Source organism: Pan troglodytes, chromosome 11 (genome assembly GCF_028858775.2).
Source record: "Pan troglodytes isolate AG18354 chromosome 11, NHGRI_mPanTro3-v2.0_pri, whole genome shotgun sequence".
NCBI classification, from domain to species: domain Eukaryota; kingdom Metazoa; phylum Chordata; class Mammalia; order Primates; family Hominidae; genus Pan; species Pan troglodytes.
The window spans coordinates 3211360-3215821 of NC_072409.2; the positions used below are offsets into that span (position 1 = coordinate 3211360).

Sequence of the window (4462 nt, forward strand, 5' to 3'; positions counted from 1 at the left end):
GCTGCGGTGGCAGCTGGGAGAGTGGGGTCCCCTGCCTCCCATGATCAATCCCGACGGGACTGGCTTGGCTTCTCCCGGCTGTGAGGATGGAGTGCTGGGTAGCCAAAGGGGGTCCAGTCGCCCGTCCTGTGCGGGTGTCACCAGTTACACCAGCCTGGAGGGGAAGCACAGGACCTGACCACCTTCCTGCAGCCACACTGTGGCAGACACACAAAAGGCTAGGCATGGATATTCCCCGGTGAGGGACAAGGAAGTGGGGCTCCAGCTCTGTCCTGTGTGTGCCCGCCCAACTGTACGAGATGGGGGTACGCCCACACCTGAGTGTCCTGAACCCTGAACCCCCGCCTCTTCCCCTGCCCAGGGAGTCCACCCAATTGGGGACCAGTGGGCAGGGCTCATGACAAGCTGGGACCACGTGGGCCGGAACTCCTCAATGCCAGGGCCTCTTCCCTGACCTTCTTCATTCTTCCTGTCATCACATTGGACACGGTGACCTCAGATGGCTCCAATTGATGGTGACGCCACCACCGATTGACGTCTGGTCACAGATTCACGTCAAGCCATCTGCTGGGCCAAAAACTCTTCCTGTGAAATGCGTCCTCACTGACATTTGCAGCAAGATTGTTTGGACTACGGCAGATCTTACGACAAACCTCAGACCCCAAACTTTCCTCCAGCCAACAGTCTCGGAAGTATTTCAAGCTGTGTGGGATGTAAAAGCCAGATTCCGGCACTCTGAAAAACTTCGTATACACCCTTGACGTGATTTGGATAAGGGTTCAGCCCCCATATTTCCACTTTGATTATGTCATGCGTTCAGTTTGAAATTCATAAGAATGAAACATGTGTTCCATGCATAATGGGTTTCATGAAGGTGGTATTTTTCCTCTACAGATGGATTTTTATTTATCACAGATTCCTTTCTGCTTTATGCACCTAGCTAGTGTGGGATTTCCTAATGATTCATGCTTAAGATTTTCAAATTGGACCAAGAGCCCCTCCCTCAAGAACCCCTCCAGAGGCTCCCTTCCTCCCCACGAGCCTAGGTCCACAGGCACACACAACCAAGAGATATGATAGGTCAGTTCTTTTGAGTAAAAATTCGCCGAACGCAAGAGGTCTCCCCTGACAATGTCCTCGGGAAGAGGAGACCATCTCACTCCTTCCTCTGGTGAGAGAGGAAGGCTCCCGGGCCCCATTCCAAGCAGACATGACTCACACACTCCGGGCACCCTTGAGGCCCAGACACCCACCCTTTAATCTCAGCTCACAGCCTCTCCTTAGAGCTTTGGGGTTGCGGACAACTCCATTGCACTTGCACCTTCTTGCCGCTGGGTGGACTGCAAAACATCCGTAGGGTTTCTGTGTGGAGCTGTCTCCCCACGTGCGTGGTCACGAGGAATCTTCTTGGCCCCTGGATCCGTGGAAGCCCCTTCGGCTTGCCCAGGGGAGCCAAGCCCGCTCCCTGGGGGCAAGCTAGGGGGGCCAGCTGTTGACCTCCCGTGATGCTTCCCTGCTGGAAGCCGGGCTCGGTTCCTGGGGTTACAGCCATCACATGACACTCATGCAGTATTTGAGACTTAAGAAGAGGTTCAGAGGAGGCTGAACTCAGAATGGCATATTTCCTTGAATTTCTCCCACATCACTTCTGAACACCGCCTCTTTCTTCCACGGATGCCTCCCATGCAGCCATGCTGAGAAGACACATAGTTGCAAACCAAGCTCTCTCTTCGCCCACCTCCCCCCACGCGCCGTGCTGGAAATTGGCTCCATTCCCCAAATGGAAAGTTTTTATTCATTTCTGCCGGAATAATGAAGACAGGTACATTTTTCAGCCGGGCGATGTGGCCTCATTATTTTCCCATCAGTGGAAGCTGCCGATGTGTCTTGTTCCCCAGCGTGCAAACACTTCACACCGACGCTCCCCGGCAGCCGCCGTCCACTTGGCTGTCAGGGGGACCAGGTAATTCGGGCCAGCGGTGAAAGCTTTGTTCCCAGTGATGTCTCCTTCCCCTGCCCCGCCGGGAAGTCTGGACCCCTGGCTGCCGGCAGCTTATCTTATCCACTTCCTCTCCCCAGGGATGGCCACTCTGGCTTCTAAGCACCAGGTGGAAGGGAGCGTGAATTAGATCAGGACTCTGGCCCAAGCAGCCCCACATCCAACGCTGGCTCCAGGGATTCCAGGCTGCGGGCCACGCCATGCTTCTTGGCTTCTCTAAGCCCCAGTCTCCTCATCTGCAAAATGGAAGATGAATCACTCCCAGGTCACAGGGCCCTCGTGCAGATGAATAGGATCGTGCGTTAGAGGGTTTCCAGAGCCTGGGATGCAAGTTGGACTCCGTAGCAAGGATCTAACTCTGTTAGGAGGCTTTGGCCGCACAAAATGTAAAATCCAGCTCTAACCAGCTCAAACAACAACGCGAGCTTATTTCCTCTTCTAACGGAGGCACCGGAGGCCCCCGGGTTTCAGGAACAGCATGATCTGGTCCCTGGTCCTGCTTCCCTGTGGTTCTCTCGGCTTTGTCTTCTCAGTCTTGTCTTTGTTTTGCAGCTGGCTGTTCTTATGGTCACAGTGTGGTTGCTGGGAGCCACCGCTTGGCTCAGACCCCCTTTCCCGTTGAGGAAGAGCAAGCACATCACTTCCTACAATCATCAGTCATGACCCCTGAGGTTTACGTTGAGGGACCAGCTCTGTGTCAAGAGGGGGTGATGCTGGCTCACGCCTCTGTCCCTGCTGTCTGGGGGGAAGGGGAGGGAACACACATTGCCCTCCTCGGTAATTAAGCACCTAGCTCAGCTCTCAACACCACTCCCGCCATAATCCTTGATGTGGTCCCAGCCTGGATTTGTGAGCCGTCATTATAATGCCTCCCTCAGCAAATTCACAGCCCGGTTGTACCCACTCACTGCCTCTCTCCTGCCTGCACCTGCAGAGGTGAGCGGTGACCTCAACCCGAGTGGGGAATCAGGAGCCTAAAGCTCTGACCACGGCCCGTAGACTTCTTAGGGTAACAGGCAATTTTCCTACTTCTTCACAAACAGAACCATCGATTTCCAAACCCACAGAACCATTCTTGCTCCCGTCTTCTTGGTCGTTCAGGATAAACAGAGAACCTTGTGTCCACGTGTGGCCTTTTCCTTCGTCCGAAACTTGCCTTTTCTAAGGAATGCCATGCATGGGAAAAGATTTTTGCTGAGCACGAACCCTGCACTTCCGGTTTTTCAATAGGCTCTGAGATGTGAAATTAATAATGCTTACCGGCATGACAAAATGTGGAACCAGCGGACACCTTGATCTCCTGCAGCTCCTGCTCTGTTCTGACCCTGCAGGAGGGACAATTCCACCAGGTCTTCACTTATTAAGGAGCATTTCTCCTACACTCCACTGCCCTGGACTGACATGGGACAGACTCTTCTGTCCAGTAGGCAAATATCTCCCTCGGCTTGGGGTGGGGTCAGCCAAAGATCCAGCTGGACTCAGCGGGACTGACAGCTGCCCTCTGCAGAGTGACTTAGCACAAAACATGCCACCCCCATCCCACTCATCGGCCCAGACAGCCCTTGTTCCTCTGCCTGTGGAGGGAGGGGGGTCAGCCTGCTCTGGGACACTGAGTGAACCCTGCATTGCCCCCGACCCAGGGGCCCCAGTTCTGTCCAGTGGTGGATGGGAAGGATGGAGGCCGCTGCCCGACCCGTGGACCACAGAGCAATGGGCTCCTTGCAGGCGACGTCATCAGCAGAACCACAGTCACATGCGGCTGTGAGAACCTCCCAGGGCCCCCATCTGAAATGACCCCGCCCATCATGCCTCATCAAGCTCCCTGTTCTGTCCCTTTTGGAGCATCTGCCGGGGCTGAAGCTGCCCAGTTTTTGCTTCCACATTTCTTGAGACTGACCCTTCTCCCTGCTGCCAGTGCCCCTCCTGAGTGTGAGCCCCCAGCAGGCAGGCTGCTCGCCCCCAAGGTCCCGGCGGCAGGAGGATGAAGACTTGTCAGAGCTGGTTATCTCTGCTCCACGAGGAGCCTGTCAGAGCCACATCCTGGAACAGAGATGACACCTTGCAGAAAGCACTAGAAACACCAAGGATGTGGAGTTTGCTAGAGAGATCCCCTCCCTTCCGCAGGCATTGGCCACCTCAATTCCCCCGTGCCCCTCTCGCAGGCATCTGGCTCTTGTGTCTCTCTTTGGATGCTGCTATTTCTGGGGGCTCCAAAAGACTCTAGGCCTGGGCTGCAAGGGGCCCTCCTGAAGGAGACCTCTTGCGTTTGGCGAATTTTTACTCAAAAGAACTGACCTATCATATCTCTGGGTTGTGTGTGCCTGTGGACCTGGGCTCGTGGGGAGGAAGGGAGCCTCTGGAGGGGTTCTTGAGGGAGGGGCTCTTGGTCCAGTTTGAAAATCTAAAGCATGAATCAGTAGGAAATCCCACACTAGCTAGGTGCATAAAACAGAAAATGACTCA

The 4462-nt window shown here is 54.8% G+C and overlaps 1 long non-coding RNA gene across 1 annotated transcript; it reads right to left on the minus strand.

Annotated features, from left to right (window-relative positions):
- Positions 1 to 1772: 1772 nt before the first annotated feature.
- On the minus strand, positions 1773 to 4039 carry LOC107976815 (uncharacterized). The gene is made up of 3 exons (XR_008537201.2): positions 3897 to 4039; positions 3260 to 3324; positions 1773 to 3160 (listed from the first exon to the last, which is right to left on the minus strand). It is a non-coding gene; the product is annotated as an uncharacterized LOC107976815 (long non-coding RNA).
- Between the last annotated feature and the right edge of the window lie 423 nt (positions 4040 to 4462).